Genomic DNA, 22,995 nt, shown 5'->3' with positions numbered 1-22,995 from the left:
GATAAATCTTGGTAGGTTACCAAAGGAGCCCTCGTAATAGAAAAAGGCGAAAAGGTTGGTACATTGTATTTATGCAATGGTATTTCTAACTCTGTTAATGCTTTAACTTCCAAAGGAGTAAATGCAACATTATGGCATCATAGGCTCGAACACATGAGTGAAAAGGGGATGAAGATTCTTCACTCAAGGAATTTGTTGTTGGGTTTGAAGAATGTTGATTTGGACTTCTGTGAGAATTGCATTTATGGAAAACAGAAGAAAGTTGGATTTCTTAGAGTTGGGAAAGAAAAGAAGAGCAAAAAATTAGATCTTGTGCATATAAATGTATGGGGACCTGCTCAAGTATCATCTCTCGGTGGCTCTTGTTATTATGTTACTTTTATTGATGATGCAACTAAAAAAACTTGGATTTATTGTATTAAGAATAAATCTAATGTTTTTGATACTTTTAAGAAATAGAAAGCTTTGGTTGAGATTGAGAAAGGAAAGAAATTAAAGTGTCTCAAATCAGACAATGGAGGTGAATATTGTAGCAAAGAGTTTGATAGGTACTATTCAAAGCATGGAATTCGCAGAGAGAAGACAGTTCTAAGAACACCACAAGAAAATGGTGTGTCAGAAAAGATGAACAGAACAATCATGGAGCGTGCAAGGTGCATGAGATTGCATGCATGATTTCCTTTACAATTTTGGGCAAATGCTGTAGATACTGTTGTTTATCTAATAAACATAGGGCCTTCAAGTTCCTTGGATGGTGGTGTTCCAGAGGAAGCATGGACAGGTAAAAAGGTAAACTACTCTTTGTTAAAGCCTTTTGGTTGTGAGGCCTTCATCCATATTGATAAAGAAAATAGAACAAAGCTTGAGGAAAAGTCAAAGAAATATACCTTTATTGGATATGGTGTTAATGATTTTGGTTATCGCTTATATGATTACGAAAATCACAAAATCATTAGGAGCGGAGATGTAATATTCAATGAAAAGGTCTTGTATAAGAATCAGTTGCAGGAAAAGAAACAGGAAAAAGAAAACAAGGAATGCACAGTTCTTGATGAAATCACTGAAAAAGTAAAGGTTCCTGAAAATAATAATAATCAACAACCACAACAACAGCAACCACCACAACAGCAACAGGCACCCCAAACACCTAAAAGTGTTGTTAGAATATCTACCAGGATAAGTAGACCCCCTGAACGATACTCTCCTTCATTATATTATTTATTGTTGACTGATTCTGGTGAACCCAAATGTTATGAAGAAGAAATGCAGGTTGAAAGCAGGAAGAAGTGGGAGGTAGCCATGGAAGAAGAGATGGACTCCTTAATGCATAACCAGACTTAAGACTTAGTCAGGTTGCCTGCAGGAAAAACTACATTGAAGAATAAATGGGTTTACAGGCTGAAGGAAGAAGATGGAGGAAAACAGAGGTACAAAGCTAGACTTGTGGTGAAGGGGTTTGCACAGAAGAAAGGTATTGATTTTGATGAAATATTTTCTCCTATTGTTAAAATGACTTCAATCAGAACTATTTTAAGTCTAGTAGCAGTTGAAAATTTTCATCTTGAGTAGTTATATGTAAAGAAAACCTTTCTCCATGGGGCTCTGGAGGAAGAGATATATATGCAGCAGCCACAAGGATATGAAGTGAAAGGGAAGGAGAAACTAGTGTGCAGGATGAATACAAGCTTGTATGGCTTAAAACAGGCTCCAAGGCAGTGGTATCTAAAATTTGACAAGTTTATGTCTGAACAAGGTTATACTAGATGTCACTCTGATCATTTTGTTTATCTGAAAAAGAAAAATGATGGCAGCTATATTATATTGTTATTGTATGTAGATGACATGCTTATTGCAGGGTCTAACATGCAGGAAATAAATGTGCTCAAAAGAAAATTGGAAAATTCATTTGCAATGAAGGACTTGGGAGCTACAAAACAAATCCTTGGTATGAGAATAACTAGAGATAGGAAAAATCGTAAATTAACATTGTCTAAGAATGAGGACATACAAAAGGTGTTGAAAAGATTTAATATGCACAATGCAAAACCAGTTAGTACACCTTTTTCTAGCCATTTCAAATTTAGTAAGTATATGTGCCCAAAGACCCAAGAATACATGGATTATATGTCTAAATTTCCATATGCATCAACAGTTGGAAGCTTAATGTATGCAATGGTCTGCACAAGGCCTGATATTGCACATGCAGTGGGAGTTGTAAGCAGGTACATGAACAATCCAGGAAAAGAACATTGGATGGCAGTGTTATAGACATTTTTGGGCACTGCAACCGCAATCATAAATGTCCATAAACCAAGGGCCCCTAAGGCCCTAAAAGTGTTGTTCCAACCCCTAAAATAACAAGGTCAACTAATTACAGCATCTCCCAGAAGTTTTCCATGAAAAGACTACTCAGAACTGGTCAAAACTGGACCATCTCACCTGCTCCATGGTCAAAGTGCGCTGCATCCCACCTAAATGCACACGAGAGGTGCGATGCATACTAAAAAGCCCTTCTATGGGGTGCGATGGGCGAGAGTGGACAAATGGCAGGGTAAATCGATGAGGTGGAGGATCATGGAATCTTCCAGAAACTTCTCCTGTGACACTTGCCTCTCTGCATTCGCCCAGCGATGAGTAAGAGATCATCAATCTCCAAGTGGAATCAAGAACTATCAGAGAGAGGACATTAATCAAATCTCAAAAGCTGACTCACCCCCCTTGCAAACATCTATATATGGATCCCTCATCCCAGAGATCCAGAGGCTGGAATTTTGTATCTTGTAAGGAAGTGTTGCTGATTTATTGGTGTAACATCATAGTGTTGGGTGATCTAAGCTTTTCATGAGGTGAAGAAGGGATTTCTTGCTGAGAGGATGACGTTGGGTTAGAACAATGGGTTGTAATCCTCTTTGCTATTCTCGATTATTAATAAAGCTATTCGAGTTTTCCTCCAAATTCTTGTATGATTGATGATATATGCATTTGTGTGGTCAATATATATCTGGTCCTATATTGTTTATGATAGTAGATCTCTGTTCTTGGATAGTGTTATGCTGCTTTGATTCTATAGGTACTCTTTGAAGCTGGGTAAACGAGGAAGCAAGTGGCAAAAGTATATCATAAGGGAGAGGAATCAAGCAAGGAACCAAGCGCAAGACAGAGGTTGGTCTCCTTCTTTCCCCTCTTATCTATCTCTCATAAAGGAAAACAAAAGTGGTTTTAGTTTGTTTGTTGCTAAGGTAGCTACCAGCCTTAGTGGGACTAGCAGCTCTACATAGACACTAGATTTCCTGATAACAAAATGGCGACTCCACTGGGGATCGAATAGATTGTTAGTTTGTCTATATTTGTTTGCTTTATAAACTTACAGACGGAGCCTGAAATCAAGCCAGCTAGCCTTCGAACTGCATTTGCTATGCAAGTGCAAAGTAGATCAATGTTGCTTCAGTCTATCTCTGGTTTTTGTTTATGAATTGAACAATTAATTTACAAACTTTCTAATTGCCCTTGTGGTGGCTCTAGTAACCTCCTTAGATCTACCCCTGTGATTTATTTACTGACTACCACTTGCTTGGCCTAAATCCTTGAACTGTGCTGCAAACTATGATCAAGAACTGGAGCAAAAGTCTCGCACTATACCATCGCACCCTCTCTTCAAGGATCTCAGTATGCATCGCACTTCCCGTGTGCTGTAGGTGGGATGCATACTAGAATCTCTGTGTAACAGGGGCGCTGATCAGAAAGGGCTAATTTTGCTTTCAGACTTTGATTTTTTCACTCTTTTTAGCCCTATTCAGGAGTTTTGTTGTCTATAGTCAGTATACCTCTGTTGGAACCCCCTTCCTTGCCATTATTCCACCTCTATTGTGCAAAGAACTGTAAATGTTTTTATGTATTGTGATCCATTTTCAGTTCTCTTTTACAAAGAAGTAGCATAATTGAACTGTCGTTTCTTGATTTGGAAGTGTCGAAAGTGTCGTTTTCAGTCACAGAAGAGAACCTGATTGTTCTTGATAGTCGATTACACTGTTACTCTTGTATTTGATTTGAATTGGTAGTTTTTCAAGTGTTGAAAGCAAGTTTTCAATTCCAAATAACAAAGTGTCGTCATTGTCTTCATTTTGTCATGAAAAGAAACTTGTTAGTAATGTCGCTTTGAAAAATAATTCAGATTTGCGCTTAGCTTTCTTTTTATCATTCACATATTAAGAAGGCTGAAAACAAATACATGCATGTGCATTTGCATTTAGACTGTTTGTTGGTTTGATTTAGGACAGTGCATATAGTGTGTGCTCTCTGCTCTATGTTGAAAGAATATCATCTTTCTTTCCTTAGTAGCCAGGATTTTCATTGCAAAAAGAAGATTAAACGATTATTTATCATCTTAGATTGCATTTTAGGAAATTGTATATCTACATCATGCGGTGAACCTGAAAGGAAAATTTCTTAAGCAAGATCAACTGCAAAATAAATTTAATGAATCTAAAAACGCTTTGGAACCTAACACACAACATTTAGAAATCTAGGCTAGAGACGTATTCCGGCGTTGTAAAGCCTGGTAACTGTTGTTTTCATTGCTGGTTGGGTGATTCCTCCACTTTGAGACGATAAGTGCCAGTACGGACTTGTGCTCCCACGTACCGTCGAGTATATATTGGGAGACCACAATAGGCTTTATCCTTTATCCATAGGAAGCCGTGTTTGCCACCCTATCGATCGCAATGCACTGAACACAACATTCGGGAAGATTGACTGTCGTACCGTAAAAAGTATTCTGCAGTTTTGTGATTGGTCTGGTAATCCCTCTATCTAGATTTCCAGAGTAGTATCTTTCGTTCCTTTTCAGACTCCTTAAAGGAAAAGGTCCATCTGAGCACTTGTCACTTCAAGCTCATTGAAAATCGACGGCGACTAGAGTCATCTTTTGTTTTTTCTCGACTCTTAAAAATTGAAAAACCAAGTTGTGTCAAAGCATATAAAATTTATTTTAATCCGAATAAACATCACCTTTCCTGTGTTGGTATTAGGTTGAGAAAAATGGAGTCCACCAACCAAGGATTCCCCCTTGGAGGAAATCCTAGTCCTTTCTCCTCTTGGGAAGATGTTGGTGCACCCCATATGGCCACATTGTCGCTTCCAGGATTGAAAATTGGCTTGCCTGTATGGCTCTTCTCAACCTCTGTCATTCAGAACACCGTGATTCTTGAACAATCAAGTCAGCAACTAAACGATACCAAAGTTACCCCCCAACCTTCTACTTTGTCCAATTCTCCCCCTCCTCCTTCCTCTTCGCTTGATAAAGTTGGTAAAGCCAAAAATCAAGTAACCAAGAAAAAGAAGGAGAAGAAGAAGAAAGAGAAGAAGAAGAAGGATCCAAAGGCGAAAAGGGGAAACCAGGCATCGTCTAGCGAAAATCCATACACTGCACCGTCCAGGCCTAAATCGCCATGTGTCATTTGCAAAGGAGACCACTATCATCGAGATTGTCCTTGCATCCCTCAGATCTTAAGGGACTAGTCTCCTTGTTTGCACAATCCGGTGTCATCAACCTCTGATGATTATGTTGAAAGTACACCGTCAAATGAAAGTGAAGCCCTTGGACAAAAAGGAAAATTTAAATTTCCTTGTAAATTGTGTGAATGCGATCATGCCGTCCACCGTTGTTCCTTCTTAGACGAGGCTAAAAGAGTTTTGGACGACCGTCCAATTTCACCGTTACGGCTTCCTCCTGGATATAAGAAACTCTTGCCGAGTTTGTCACTAGTTGAAAATCTGGCTGACATGCCATTATGGTCGACCGAAGCATCTATCATTGAAGATAAACCTTATGAATCCACACCAGACGAAAGTCAAAGGGTCGAGGCGGCAGTTGACCCGGTCTTGCCTTCAGAGGATCCATCTTCAAATGATACAGTCACCGAAGAGAACAAGAACAACACCATCCAAATTCTCTTCATAAGCATAGACTCCGATGAACATGGGGGCAGTCTACTCGTTCCTTTACCGCAAGAAGGAAGTTCATCAGAGTCATACCCAGTCATCTATTCGGTCCCACCTCCAAGCAACCTAGTTGTTTCCTTCGATTGGAATCTACTAGGCAGACCCCGTTTACTGGCCAGTGTACCATTTCGAATCATTGATCAAATATATAGAATTGTCATGGTCGGTACCATCATAGATGAAGGGGCTTCTGTGAGTATCCTTTCCTCAACTACTTGGAAAGCGCTTGGTTCGCCATCACTTTTGCCTGAAATGAGAAATCTAACAGGGTTTGACAAAGGAACCAGTCGACCATTAGGGATCCTTCCCAATGTGCCGATAACATTGAGAAGGAAAACCGTTCACATGAATGTAATGGTAGTCCAAGGACCCCTGGATTATAATCTACTCCTTGGATGTGACTATATTTATTGCATGGGAGCCATTGTCTCCTCACTTTTTAGAGTAAGGTGTTTTCCGCATGAAGGAAGAGTGGTCAAGCTCGTAGACCAGCTTTCATTCCCTGGTTCACGCATAGAAAATATTCAAATACCATCCCTGAATGGTCTTTTCACGCAAGGAATGTCTCATCATTCCACAGTCCGTCCACCTGATGAGCGCGAGTGATTCGAGGACATGACTGAAACCCAGGGGGCATGCACCCTGGCCTGTTTCGACAGGAAAACCTTGGGTATAGGGTAGGTTTCCACGAAGGATATATGACTAGTTTATGATATTATACTGGAATAACATTCCTTCGTCAAATTTATGTGAGTGGAGCGATTTGCGCCACTCACCTTTGTTTATTTCGATAGACATCGCCGAGGAAGTGTTTTTCCTGAAGTATGGATAGAACAGTCTTTGGTAACCCAAAAAAATTTCGGTATACCCGGGGGCATGCAAACCTTTTGGCGTGCAAGCGAAGAGCGACCATTTATTTTTTTAAAAATTGTAGGTCCTCTAACCCTTTAAACTCGTAGGATTGGTCATTTCCTAACTTGCATAAAGAAAGGATGCAGGGCAAAGCTTTGAAAAAATGCCATTTTAAATGAGACATCCTTATTATACGACTGGATCAAGCAGTTTTAACACAGAATTCAAGCTCGTTAAAAAATAAACATAAGCAATGAGCAAATGTTCCCCCAGAGTTTAAGCTCATTAAAAAATGAACCAATTTCCGATAAATAACCATCGTGAATGCATTATCATCAGCCTTTGAAGCCTTGGTCGTGTTCTCATCATCCCCTCCACTCTATATTGGCTGATCATTCACCTCCATTCGATTGTTTACCCTTTTCGAGGAACGGCTACGAAGAGTGATCCTGTTAGCCATCCTTGTGACACTGCTGTGATTGGAAAATTCCAAACCTTACCTGGAATTAGTTGCTACCCAAATTTATCACTCATTCCTCGAAAGACGAGTCTCCTTTAAGCTCTTTTCAACTGACTCGTAAAATATGAAAAGATTTCCGAGAAATTGGCCTCTCCTGCTCATTAAAGTGACTGGAAGTGCCATCCCTCCTTTCTATTTTAATATTTTTGGACCTGAGGGATTATTACACAAAAAGATCGAGCGCTTGTTTTTTTCGGCTCGTTAAAAGTACCGAAAATTCATCCCTTTTATATTGTTTTATACTTTTTCGAACTCAAGGGATTATATGACAAAAAAGGATTATTGGAGTTTTCTTTACATCCCTTTTCAGACTCTCTAAAATTGAAAAGGACCGAGTTATCTTTGTTGTTAAACTCATTAAAACCGAATAGCAACAAACTTTTCCATACAGAAAAGAACAAGTTTCACTATCGCTAGGCTCGTTAAAACATAGCGATGGGTTTGCCCGAAGGGAAAATTATAGAACAAGAATATGTTATCCTCCTCAAGCTTGACAAAAATAAAGAAGTACTAGTCAGCAATGACTGGGGGAAAATTGGGAAGAAAACTTGAAGAAGCTTTATTGGTAGCAAGTCGCTCTTGAGCATGACACTTTCACTCCACATCTGAGTCGGGTTGGGTTGTTCCGTTCACTAGTCGTATCACCATTGGTCCGTCACACCATCCATATTTGGGGTTAACGCTACCAATCCATCATGTCAGTGTCGCCGATATGTTCAATAGAAGTCACTCAGAGAATTCACCTGTGTCTCATCCACTGCAATATATCTACGCTCCATTCTTTCATGACCGCCACCCTGAACCTTATGTCATCAGATCATTTTCGCCTCCATTAAAATCATTTTCTCCATTCCGTGTCATTGATGTGGGATTCACTAAGGCCCTCCTATGACGGATTGCTTCTTGTCGACATCAGCTCATTATCCAAGAAGTCGATCTAGGAACAACCCTTTTAGTACTTTGAAGCTTGCATGCCTCAATGGCAAGTTTCTCACTTCCGGCGACAGGTTTACATCAATGGCCTTCGACGGAAATATTTTGTGTGGTGTTCGACACCAAGTCCATTTATTCACACCACGTGAATTGTATTGTAGTACCTTGAGGGTCATCATCATTATCGGTGATTCCTCTCGTGCCTGTTAACAGCTTACATCATTGGCTGGTAATCAGGCGATGTATTTCCATGTTCGACTCCAGAACATCTCTCACATGGATCGACTTGTACTTTGAGTGAAGATCGAACGAGATTGAAGGCCCCAGATCTAGTTTCATCCATCCAGGCTGCGATATATATTCAAGAAAATAAAGACATCAAATGTACATCATTACTGCACAGCTAATCATCCAATCCAAGGGATGATGGCTCTACCAGAATCATTAGTCTGCACTCAGATGATTGTCTGTCTTATGTACATGAAAATGAATTTATAAAGCTGAGCATGGGAATGCCTGCCTCAGCTAGATCATGAAAATATTATGAAGATAATGTATTGTATTGTATCTTATTACAAGTCACCTTCCAGCTTGAAAAAACTTCATATCCTCATGATAAAGCATTTCACCTGACATCAAAAGATTAACGACCTCATGCTTTAGGGGGTAACTGTTATAGACATTTTTGGGCACTGCAACTTGAATCATAAATGTCCATAAACCAAGGGCTCCTAAGTCCCTAAAAGTGTTGTTCCAACCCCTAAAATAACAAGGTCAACTGATTATAGCATCTCCCAGAAGTTCTCCCTGAAAAACTACTCAGAACTCGTCAAAACTGGACCACCTCACCTGCTCTATGGTCAAAGTGCGTTGCATCCCACCTAAATTCACACGGGAGGTGCAATGCATACTGAGGGCGAGAGTGGACAAATGGCAGGGTAAATCGATGAGGTGGAGGATCATGGAATCTTCCAGAAACTTCTCCTGTGCCACTTGCCTCTCTGCATTCGCCAAGGGATGAGTAAGAGATCATCAATCTCCAAGTGGAATCAAGAACTGTCAGAGAGAGGACACTAATCAAATCTCAAAATATGACTCACCCCCCTTGCAAACATCTATATATGGATCCCTCATCCCAGAGATCCAGAGGCTGGAATTTTGTATCTTGTAAGGAAGTGCTGCTGGTTTCTTGGTGTAACATCATAGTGTTGGGTGATCTAAGATTTTCATGAGGTGAAGAAGGGCTTTCTTGCTGAGAGGATGACGCTAGGTCAGAACAATGGGTTGTAATCCTCTTTGCTATTCGAGTTTTCCTCCACATTCTTGTATGATTGATGATATATGCATTTGTGTGGTCAATATATATCTTGTCCTATATTGTTTATGATAGTAGGTCTCTATTCTTAGATAGTGTCATGCTGCTTTGATTCTACAGGTACTCTTTGAAGTTGGGTAAACGAGGAAGCAAGTGGCAAAAGTCTATCAGAAGGGAGAGGAATCAAGCAAGGAACCAAGCGCAAGACAGAGGTTGGTCTCCTTCTTTCCCCTTTTATCTATCTCTCATAAAGGAAAACGAAAGTGGTTTTAGTTTGTTTGTTTCTAAGGTAGCTACCAGCCTTAGTGGGACTAGCAGCTCTGCATAAACACTAGATTTCCCGATAACAGGCAGTGAAATGGATTCTCAGATATTTGAAAGGTACCACAAATCAAGCATTATGCTTTGGTGGTTCAAACATTTCTCTACAGGGATATGTTGATGCAGATATGGCAGGTGACAGAAATAACAGGAGGATCACTAGAGGATATGTATTTACTGTTGGTGGAATAGCTGTCAGTTGGGTTTCAAAAATCCAAAGTGTTGTTGCACTTTCAACAACAGAAGCAGAGTATGTTGCTACTACAGAGGCTAGTAAAGAAATGATTTGGTTACAAAGATTTATGGGTGAATTGGGTAAGGAGCATGATATGGGCACGTTATACAGTGATAGCCAAAGTTCTATTCATCTTGTAAAGAACTCAGCATTTCATTCCAAGACTAAACACATACAGCTCAAGTACCATTTCATACGATCAGTGTTGGAAGATGGAGAGTTGAAGCTAGAAAAGATACACAATAGCCAGAATCCTGCAGAAATATTAACAAAAGTTGTAACCAGGGAGAAACTGAGAATATGCTCAATTTCAATTGGTCTTCAAGGATGACGATGAAGATGAGAAACAGCCAGGTCCAAAGAGGATTCATTGTCTAGCAAATGAAGCAGCGGTGGAGTTGCTATAATCAATCTCCAAGTGGGAGATTGTTGGGTGTGGAGCCTGATTATCTTCTATATTCAAAGGTATCACCATATTGGACCCCAGTTCGAAATGGCTGCCCGTAAAATATTCGCTGCAGTCCATGGGGGGCAGCTGCGACCTTTGGGGAGCCCCCCCTGGTGGGGGGTTTCAGGGGCCGCGCCCCCAAAGCTAAAAACAGATTTAAAATTGCCTTGTAAAAGTATAGTAATTTCTAGTCAATCTAGGCCATTCATTAGGTGGATGATCTGACGGTATAACTTATGTTTAGTTTAGGGTTTTTTGCCCTAGAAGGCAACCCCTCTCTTTGTATGAGGGCATTGTATTGATTCTATGTAATATATGTGTATTCTCCGAGCGAGAATTAGAGAGGTGAGACTATGAGAGAAAATAGAGAATATTACAACGGATTTGTTGTAGGTTGTGTCTCTTCATTTTGCTAGATAATAGAAAGGAAGGACTGGCTGTTCGGGGTGGACGTAGCCCAAACTGGGTGAACCACGTATATCTGTGTCTCTCTTGTTTTATGCATTTTCTGTGTTTATATTTCTGTAATATTTTATGTGTTCCATTGCTCTCTAATATATAATTTTCTAACACTCAACCTTTGGCTTTTCTTTCTTCCATTCCTTCACGTTCACGAGTTGTGAAATCTCCTTCATCTCAGTGATAGATGCCCGAGCTCAATTCACTTCTTGAGGTGGAGCGTTTAACTATATATATATATATATATATATATATATATATATATATATATATATATATATGAATCTCATCAATATCCAAAATACATGTTCATTGGAGGAAAGGTTGACTTGTGTATGGGGCCGCACATTACAAATATGTCATAAACATGTTTATTTACAAACATTCATATTACAATAGATGTCTGGTGATCCCACATGCCACATCACTACTTAAATCACAATCACAACTTCATAAAACTCCTGCAATCGCAACCCTTTGGCTTCACGATATAACATTTCCAATGCCCCTATTTCTGACGGAGTGGATGCGATGTGATATTAAACAATTGTTAATAAATCCATCAAGTCTACAATTATATCGCAATCGGCGGTTTTCCATCATGACATCTCTCCAAGACTTGCGATATGCGACAAATATGATATTGATTTAGGACATATTATAATGGTGCAGTGGGTCCACAATACTATCACAATCGGGGTTTCGACGTGATAAGGCTTTAAAGCTTGCAATGGTGTGGATGCGATATTTCAATAGAGTTGTTACCATAAAATGATCGGGTCCGTAGTACATATCGCAATCAATGGATTTCAATGTGGCAAGGCTTTAAAGAGACTTGCGATGTGGCGAACGCGATGTCATATTAAGACGTATTGTAATGGGGCTATCAAGGTCATGTTACATATAGCAATCACGGGTTTTGAGCAGTGGCATATAATAGAACCATCGATAAAGCTACCGATATTTTTTCTCCAATGCATTGTAGACTTTAAAGAGTTTTCACGGCTTATTACTCAGATGTTCCTTAGCTCTTTCGATATCTTAACTCCTCTGATACTCCACGATAATCCTCCGATATGTTAGCTCCTTTGACATGTTAACTCCTCCGATATTTCTTGTTAGGGTCCCACCCTAACCCCCTTATTTATGTCATGGGATCACGTCATAGTCTAGAGTCAATAAAGCCCATATTAATATTTGTAAGTGGTTAACCCGCAATTAATGACGGGACCACAGTTAGTTGCAAATGGGCAGTAGTATTAGATAGATGGTATTAATAAAACCCACGGTATTGGCCCGTGGTATTGCATGTAGGAGTCATATATAAAGGATAGAGACTCCCTGCGAGGAGTATCGTGTCTTGTTTTGTAATCGAGCTCTGCTCTATTGGAGGTTGCCCCCTCGAAGAGGCCTGTGAACATTTCTCTCTGAATAATAAAATCATTGCTATTCTGTGTTCTGGGTATATTTTCTTCGCATATTCTGTGCTCTGGGTATCTTTTCTTCGCATATTCTGTGTTTGGGTATTACTTTGCAGGTTAAGAGCATAACAAGTGGTATCAGAGCACTTTTCAGGGCTCGGTGGGATCTCCGATTTTTAGCAAAAAAAAAATTGGCTAGAGACGTGTTCCGGCGTCTTTAAACCACGGGATCTGTCGTTAAGTGCATAAACCTGCGGATTTGGGGAGGCATGCAGGCAGGAAATACAAGAGGTGGTCACGTCTGTTGGACTCCCTTGTAACCCCTGTGGGTACCCCTTCGAGTAGTAGCGCATTAGACATATTCGCGCACGGACTGTCTTCAATGTACCCTCTGGGTATATAGGAAGCCCCCTAGGCTCCCTTGAAACCTCGCCATAGATAAACCTTCGGCTGTCTTGTGGCTACAGTACACCGAGAACAGCACTCGGAGAGATTACTCGCCCATATGATAGGGTATTCGGGTTGTACGGCTAAGGGTACGGTCGATCCTCCTTAGTTAGAGCCCTGAAACATTGGGCCGAGTACTACTGTCAGACCCTTATGTATATTGCGATCTGTAGCACCTGACACTCCTCAAGACCATAGTTCCCTTTCTGTCGGGGGATCACACATCATCTATTCCAGATTAGCGGGTGCAAAGAAGTGCAGCAGCAGCAGACATCAATCCGGCAGCTCCATCAGATCAGCAGCAGCAGTTGTTCCACCATTCAGATCTCTCAGATCCACCAGATTGGAGTAGTTGTGAAGGGTTCCTGTACCTAGATATACTTTTCGCAGGACTTTTGGCGGCATTGACATTTTGAAAAAAAAAAGTCTGAGATCTTCCGGGGCGCTTATTGGTGATCTAGCCCATCAGAATCAGGACGACGAGCTGAGCAAGGTGGTACCATTCAATTTCTTAGTAAAAATTTTTAGGCGGTCCCAATTTTTCATCAGGTTGGTGTATGGTAGAAACTCGCGCTCAAGTGATGGCCAATGAAAGGATAGACAAAATTGAAGACCATGTGAACTCCATCCAAACTGCGGTGAACAAAATCCAACATGAGATTAAAGGAATAAGTATCCAGATACAGAATGCACTCTCGAAGGGCAAGGAGCCAGCCCAAGAGGAGGCGTATAATGGCCATGAATACCATGAGGGTGAGTCTATCCACTCTCCTCACGTCTGGCACACCCATCCACCACCCAGTCAGCGACCTCCCAAGTTGGATATGCATAAATTTGACGGTTCTCACACGTCCGCATGGCTAGCACAAATGGAGCAGTATTTCAAATTGAATCATATCATAGATGAGGGGACTAAGCTTATGGTGGGCACCATGTACTTGGACAATGAACGATGGAAATGGGGGGAATGGCATCAGCGTTGCAATGGACATTTTCAGAATTGGGCCCAATTTGCCAAAGCTCTTCGAAATCGCTTTGAACAGGAAGACTCTTTTTTGGGGCGTCTCACTAAGCTCCGATAGACGGGTACAGTGGAGGAATATATTACCGCTTTTGAAGCCTTAGCCTTCCGCACTAAGGGTCTCACAGATGAGTTCTACATGGAATGCTTTATCAGCGGTCTTAAAGAAGCCATCAAAGCTCAGGTTCTACTCCACCACCCTCCCACGTGGACAAAGGCTTGCCAGGTATCTCGTAAGGTGGAACGTGCATTAACAGCCCAATCCAGCCGCCCCAACTTCCCCGCTAAAGGTTGTCCCCCACAAGCTCCCAACACGACTCAGACACTTAAGATTCAAAAGGTGTCACCTGCGGAAATGGCCGAAAGAAGGAAGCAAGGACTATGTTACTACTGTGATGAAAAATATTCCCCGGGTCATAAATGCAAGGAGCCCAAGTTTTTTCAAATAGATGCCACTGACTACAGCTCCACCGAGGAAGATCCACCACTTGAGGAACCGGAGGCGATCGAAGAAGATAACCAAAAGGAGATTGTATCTGATGAACCAATTATTTCGCTAAATGCATTGGTAGGAATTTCTTCCCCTCAAACTCTCAAAATCAGGGGTTTTCTTAAACATCGCCCAGTAGTAGTCTTGATTGATAGTGGAAGTACCCATAATTTCATCCATCAAAAGATCGCTGAAGCAGCACATTGTTTTGTCCGGGCAGTTTCTAACTTCCAAGTCCAAATTGCAGATGGGGGCACAATGAAATGTGAAGGCCGTTGTGAAAATGTCAAACTTCAAATGGGGGATTATCAGTTGAAAACCCACATGTTTGCAATACACATGGGGGGTTGTGACATTGTCCTAGGCGCGGAATGGCTCCGCACTCTTGGGCCAATCACAATGGATTTCCAGGAGTTATATATGAGTTTTAAGCAGAACAGCTCCACACATACCCTCCGTGGAATACAGGCGGGAGCCCCCTCTATCTTCAGCTCGCATAGGATGGAAAAATTGTTAAAAAAGGGCCATCATGGAGTGGTAGCTCAATTTAATGCCATCCAGGTAGTCGAAACCATGTCTCTGCCAATTCATCCTGAGATGCAACAGATTTTAAATAAACATCGGACGGTCTTTGACAAGCCTCATGAGCTTCCACCCTCGCGAGGGGAACATGATCATAGCATCACATTGGTTCCAGGGGCCCAACCCCCAAATGTGCGGCCATACAGATGTCCGTTCACCCAAAAGAATGAAATAGAAAAAATCATCAAGGAATTGTTGGAAGCAGGTGTCATTCGTCCCAGCATTAGTTCTTATTCATCCCCAGTGGTCATGGTCCTCAATAAAGATGGAGAGTGGCGGATGTGTCCCAACTTCAGGGCCCTCAATCAGTTGACAGTCAAAGATAAATTTCCCATCCCGGTGGTTGACGATTTGCTGGACGAACTCAATGCGGCTCAATTCTTCACTAAGTTGGATCTTCGCTCAGGCTACCACCAAATTCGCATGAAGGAAGTCGACATTCCCAAGACGGCTTTCAGAACTCATGAAGGCCATTATGAGTTCCTGGTCATGCCATTTGGTCTCTGTAATGCCCCCTCTACTTTTCAGAGCCTTATGAATCACCTTCTCAAACCATATCTCAGAAAATTTGTCCTTGTCTTCTTCGATGACATCCTCATCTATAGTGGCACTTTGGCGGCACATCTTCAGCATGTAGATCTACTCTTGCAACTGCTCCGCAAGCATAAATTATTTGTCAAGATGTCTAAGTGTTCGTTTGGCATGGAAGAAGTTGAGTATTTGGGCCACATTGTGGGGCGTGAAGGTGTCAAGGTGGACCCCAAAAAGATCCAGGCAATGCAAGAATGGCCTCAACCTAAGACCTTGAAAAGCTTGAGAGGATTTTTGGGTCTCACAGGCTATTATCGTAAATTTGTCCGCAACTATGGCCGCATAGCGAAGCCCCTCACTCAACTCCTAAAGAAAAATTCCTTCTTCTGGCACGAGGAAGCACAACAGGCATTTACTGCTCTCAAAAATGCCATGTGTTCCACTCCCATCTTAGCACTACCTGACTTCACCAAATCCTTTGTCATTGAATGTGATGCTTCGGGTACAGGCATTGGAGCGGTCTTAATGCAGGAAGGGCGACCATTGGCCTTCACCAGCCAACAACTCAGTGGGAGGAATCTAGGCCAATATACCTACGAGAAGGAAATGATGGCCATCTTACATGCAGTCGAGACCTGGCGACCTTACTTGTTAGGGCAACGTTTCCAAATCCGCACAGATCATCACAGTCTTAAATATTTTTTGGAGCAACGCCTATCTTCCCCACAACAAAATAAATGGTTAGCCAAAATGTTGGGATATGATTATGAGATCATTTACAAGAAAGGGAAAGACAACAGTGTAGCAGATGCATTGTCGCGCCAATTTGAGGAGGAAAGTACTCTGCTCGCAATTTCCCTCCCCATTCCAGACTGGATTGAAGAGGCTCGCAGGGAATGGTTTTCACACCCCGGGCTCTCCCAACTCATTTCTCAATTGCAGGTAGATCCTAATTCCAGCAAGGGCTACTCGTGGCAGAATGATATTCTTCGCTACAAGGACAGAGTCGTAATATCACCAACATCCACCCTCAAAAGTCGCATTTTGGCAGAATTGCACTCATCTCCCATTGCAGGACATTCGGGCTTTCAGAAGACGTATGCTCGCACCAGAAGATCATTTTTTTGGACCGGCATGAAACAGGACATCCTTAATTTCGTAGCAGAATGTGACGTCTGTCAACGCCACAAAGGGGAAACCGTCAACACACCAGGCACATTACAACCATTGCCCATTCCGGCATCAATTTGGACGGAGGTTTCCATGGATTTCATTACAGGTCTTCCAAAGTCTGGGAACAAGTCAGTCATCATGGTGGTTGTGGACCGACTGTCGAAGTATGCTCATTTCTGCGCCCTACCCCAACCGTTTACACCAACTTTGGTTGCTCAAACTTTCATGGATTAGATCTTCAAATTGCATGGCATGCCCACTTCTATTGTGTCCCACCGCGACCCGATCTTCACCAGTAATTTTTGGCAGGAACTCTTCAGAATAAAAGGCCCTCAACTCAAACTCAGTACTTCATATCATCCGCAAACAGATGGTCAAACCGAAGCCGTCAACAAATGTCTAGAAACCTACCTTAGGTGTTTCACTTCAGAAAAGCAACACCTTTGGGTACAGTGGTTACCTCTCGCTGAATGGTGGTATAACACCAACTATCATGCCACCACCAAAATGACTCCATATGAAGCAGTCTATGGTCAAATTCCGCCTTCCCCTACTTCTTATCTCACGGGGTGCTCCAAAGTACAATCCGTGGATCAACTCCTACAACATCGTGCAACCATGCTCACCCATCTTCGCGAGAATCTTCATCAAGCTGAGAACCTCATGAAGCAACAGGCCGACCAACATCGCTCAGAGCGCCAATTTCAAGAAGGGGATCAGGTCTTTTTGAGGCTGTAACCATATAAGCAAACATCACTCAAATACAAGGGTTGTCAAAAGCTCTCTCCAAAATTCTACGGACCATACCAAGTACTTCAGCGCATTGGAGAAGTGGCTTACAAGTTGGCTTTGCCACCTACAGCAAAAATCCACCCAGTTTTCCATGTATCGTGCCTCAAGAAAGTGATTGGGAACAATTGCCGAGTTCAAACCAGTCTACCTGAATTGGACAAAGAAGGGTCAATCTGGCTTCAACCTGAACATATTCTAGACACAAGGGACAAGCACATGCGCGGCCGCATGATTAAGGAAGTCCTCGTCAAATGGAAAGACACCTCTCCGGAAGATGCAACTTGGGAACCAGCCACTATTCTTCAGAAGTTTCCGCAGCTTCAGCCTTGAGGACAAGGCTAGTTTTAAGGGGGAGGGCATGTTAGGGTCCCACCCTAACCCCCTTATTTATGTCATGGGATCACGTCATAGTCTAGAGTCAATAAAGCCCATATTAATATTTGTAAGTGGTTAACCCGCAATTAATGACGGGACCACAGTTAGTTGCAAATGGGCAGTAGTATTAGATAGATGGTATTAATAAAACCCACGGTATTGGCTCGTGGTATTGCATGTAGGAGTCATATATAAAGGATAGAGACTCCCTGCGAGGAGTATCGTGTCTTGTTTTGTAATCGAGCTCTGCTCTATTGGAGGTTGCCCCCTCGAAGAGGCCTGTGAACATTTCTCTCTGAATAATAAAATCATTGCTATTATGTGTTCTGGGTATCTTTTCTTCGCATATTCTATGCTCTGGGTATCTTTTCTTCGCATATTCTGTGTTTGGGTATTACTTTGCAGGTTAAGAGCATAACATTTCTCTTATATTTCATGTGATATATCCGATATGTCTCTTACTCTTGAGCATTTCGATATTTCAATAAAAACATATTATAACAGACTCTTACTCTTGGCTGGGCATTCCTGTGGCTTCTCTGTGATTTCTGATGGCTACTCTTTGATGGCTTTCCTCCTTGGCTTCTTGCTCCTGTTACTTCATGGATTGCTTCTCCTTGGGTATCCTCCTTGGGTCTACTGCTTTTATTCTGTCTGTATATATATATATATATATATATATATATATATATATATATATATTTAATCCATATGTTGTATTTAGTCCTTGGGTCCTCCATGGGGAACATTATGATCACGAGAATTTGCCATCACAAACACTGCCATATTGACATTAATGAAAACCTTTATTAATAGCATTATTAAGTTTGATATAACTGATGAGTTGTTAACTGAAATTTTTACCAAATCATTTGTCAATGAAATTGTTGTAGATATGGGAGGTTGTGTAATTGAAGATCAAGCCATTTCCCGTGCCCAATATTTAGATTTGGTGTATTCTCAATCTTACATGTTATATGATCTATTGCCTAATGCTGTGAGACCATATACATATCCATCATCTTCCAAACCTCTAAATGTACCACCTATCAATGGTGACTCAAACTTCCAGTAAAGCTTCTTTGAAGAAAAAATCTATTTCGAACTCTGTATCCAATCCTCCTTCAAATCCCTCTTCAAATCTTGGTAAAACCTCTGAGGTTAATGTTGTTCAATCTACCACGGTAGAAAAAGCCTCCAAAGGTAAAAAGAAAGGTAAAGGAAAAGGGAAATCTAATACCCCAAAAAAGGATCCTCCAAAGTCATCTGTTGATGATGAATCTAAACATAAGCCCAAATATCCTTGTCTCATTTGTGAGGAAGATCATTATACCAAGGATTGTCCCCGTTGTGCAGAATTTAGTCGCTTGTTAAAAGGCACTCAAGGGACACTGGTTTTAATGAAAGAACCTTTCCCATCACAGCAGAACCAATTAGTAGAACAAATACAATCTTCTACATCTCCGAGTTCTCAGGTTTATATGAGTAGAACAATGTCTATTTGAGTTGCCACCCGGTCAAACGACTATCGAACTCCTCCCAAACAAACTGTGGAGAAAGAAGTTACTGATACACCTACTTCTACTCCACCCAGTTCTAGTCCTCTTCATATTGAGAGATCTAGTAATGACTCCATTATCTGACCACCTTCCAAGGGTTTCCTTCAAAAATCATCTTACAATCTGAACACGCGAGTTGCCTAGCATTACAATATTTTCAAATATTTAGCTCAAGTGCCTTTGGCAATGTCTGCTTTGAAAGTTATCCAAACTTGTCCAATGCAGCAAAAAGCATTACTATCTGCTATAGGAGGAATTGACCTTACGGATTCGAGTTTGATTACTTTTGACCTGGAAAATCATGTTCCTCATCTTCCCCTGCAACTTGCATTTTTAATCCAAGTCATTATAAAAGGGAATATGATTCATCGGACTGTGATTTATGAGGGTGCTTCAACCTGCATCATGTCTATTTCATGTTGGAAATCTATAAGCTCTCTGCCTCTCAACTAGTATCCGAACACCTTAGAAGCCTTTGATGGCAAAGGATCTCGTCCTTATAGTATTTTCACGGGTTATCCCATCACGTTGGAAGGGAAAACTGTTGAATTAGGAGTAGAAGTCATTGATGCAAATTTGAATTATAATCTTCTATTTGGACGAAGTTGGACTCATGCTATGTTTTGTGTGGTTTCTTCTTTGTTTTGTGTGCTCTGTTTTCCTCATGAAGGGAAAATAGTCACCATTGATCAGTTAACCTTTTTCTCTTTTGGTTCTTCGAATGGAAACATGCCATATGTGGGAAATACTGACATTCCTTATGAGAGCGTTGGGGCAGGTCTTTTTAAAGCCTCCGCTCTTATGGAAACTTTTTCTCTCCCGCCTACACATGTCACTTCTATCAACCTGATCTCTACTTCTTTCAATCCTTGGATCATTCCTTTCCCCGATCAGGTTTATTCTTTTGGAAATGTCATGCCGCTCAACCCAACAGAACAAGATTATCAAGCTGTTATTTTGGCTTCAGCGGCTGCTTCTGAAAGTCATACTACTCTTAGTATGCATATATATGTGTATTCACAGTTCCCTTGGCTTGGTTCTTTGGATTCTTTGGATCCCTTGAATGAGAAATTTCCCACTAACGAGAGTATCACTGACATTATGTCTTAATGTAGGAGCATTCATCCCAAGGAAAATCATTGTAATTAAGTAGACATAGGGGGTCATGTATTTTTATGAAATTGGATTCCTAAGTGATAAATTGATGTAATATTAGGATTTTGAGTGGTTAAATACCTGGGATAAATGTGTGGATGCATTTTACATGCATATTGTGGGTATAAGCGGCGGTAACCCTACATCATTTGTGGTATCAAAGCAGAATTGTAAAAAAACCATTGGGGTTAAACAGAACAAAGAAATTCTATGAGAAAAAATTGAGAACAAAGTATGGGTTAAAATGTTTATGAAGGCAAGGAAAGATCATATTCTATTCTGACAGAAGGAAGGCACACAGAGGTGATGTGTATCAGAACTTGTAGACGCAAGAGACAGAGGAAATCCATTCAAAGTACAGGTGGAATGGTGAAACAATATCATGCTGGGATCTTGAAAGTGAGGTAAATATGTTCTGTTTTAAATTGAGAATGTTTGTTTTTACACTGATGCACAAGTGACAACAAGAGAAGGTGTGAGATGAGAACCAGATGTGTTCTTAAAGACAGAGTAAGGAAAATACTCTCATGGAGAAGTGGCAGTGAAACTAAAGAATCCAACAAGAGATTGGATAGAGAGGAAAGCTGAAGTGTTCTCAAGAGAGAGTGAAAGATTGCATAAGCCTAGAAGGAGCAAAGGTGTTGCTCAAGGGGAGGTTCCAGATAGAGGACCCGTGCTTACCAAAATACTGAGTGAGTTGAGCTTAGTAAGGTATGATTGCAGTGAGGAGGATTAGTTGTTGCAGAGGCTTGTTGCAGATAAATGAGGAGCTCATAAAGAAAGAGGAGAAGAAGATGACTACTCATAGTCATAACAGAGGTTCAAAGAGAAGCCACAATAGAAGAAATATGAAGAAAGAGGATACCAAGGAAAATGGGAAGAGGATGAGTCAAGAGGAAATTGACAAGGAGATTGTAGAGTTAAAAGAACAACTCGATGTATTGAGGAGAATACTAGAGGAAAACCAGAGACTAGGTTGGGTCTTGAGGAAGAAGCCAGTGAAGTAGCATGAGATAGAAAGAAGGCTACAATAGAGGCAAGTAAGGTGGTTGATGGAAAAACTCAAAGAAGTTGAGTTGGAAATGGAAGAGTCCATTTGTGAACTAGAACAGGGAAAAATTTTGGGATAAAGTGAAGATGAAGACTTGAAGACTGAAACTTCAAGTGAGGTCAAAGAGTCACATGGTTTTAAATCTGACAATTTGTGTATGTTTGCAGTTGAAACATGTAAAGAAGGACAATTTTCTGATATTGTCATAAAGGAGAAATAAGGCAAGAAGAATCTAAATTTTGTTCTGAAAGAAGATGAGATAAATAGGTCTCATATGCAGTTGGAAAAAGATATCAAGAAACCAAGTGAAGGGCTTGAGGAGATTGAAGAGGAGACCATCGAAGAATTTTTGAATCATATGAAGGATTTAGAACAAGGAGATATGATGGTTGAACCATCAAGTGGGACCATAGGGTCTTATGTTTTTAAGACTAATAGTTTGTCTATGGATGCAAAACAAATGCAGGAGAATTTTTATGTAGATGGTGAGACAAGGATAGATCTTGGGGAAGATAAACAACAAGAGACTCAAGGCGAACTTGAAGAAGAGACTATTTTAGCTGAAAACATAGTAAACGATCATCAATCCACCATGATGATAGTCACAATGGAAATAGCCATGGAAGTTGTTGAGACAGTCAAGGAAAAAGAAGGACATCTACTGAAAGATGTTAAGAAGGAATAAGTCTATGCAAAAGACTTAGCAAAAGGAAAAAGGACATCTGATGAATTCTCAATAACAAAGGAAGGTATGGAAAATTGTGTGAAATTTCCAAATTCTACTCCAGTTGAAATTATTGAGTTATATAGAAAATTATATTTTCAAAGAAGGGAGTTAGAAAAACAGAGGATAGATGTTCAAGATAGACTGCTAAAAAGGGAAGACAAAAACATTGTCATGAATGACAATCATAAGAAAAAGGAGATGGATATGAAAGTTCGGCAGATTGACACTGCAAAGGAAGGAGTTCACTATGGTGGACAAGAGTAGGAAGACATCATTAGGACAAATGACGTGGAAGAGAGACTAGTTGATAGTCTCATGAGTTCTTTTGAAAATTCAAATCAACATACTGATGTGTTGACAGAGGGAAAAGAAACAGAGTAGCAAACTGAATTGTTGCCAAAGGAAGATAAGGAAATGAAGCCTTATGTTTTTTATTTTAACAAGTGTTTTGTGAATGCAGGTTTAGTTGCAGATGTTGGAGAAAATTTGGCACAGATGAGAAGCCAAATAAAGATGAGAGAAGAAAATTATGTGGATGAATTCAATCCATGGAACAGTGATATGCAATTGCGGGAAAGAATGCTGGAA

Source organism: Pinus tabuliformis, chromosome 4_1, assembly GCF_031772625.1.
Source record: "Pinus tabuliformis cultivar Carrire ecotype Pingquan chromosome 4_1, CPIR1, whole genome shotgun sequence".
NCBI classification, from domain to species: Eukaryota; Viridiplantae; Streptophyta; class Pinopsida; order Pinales; family Pinaceae; genus Pinus; species Pinus tabuliformis.
Note: the sequence above shows the minus strand (reverse complement) of the source record.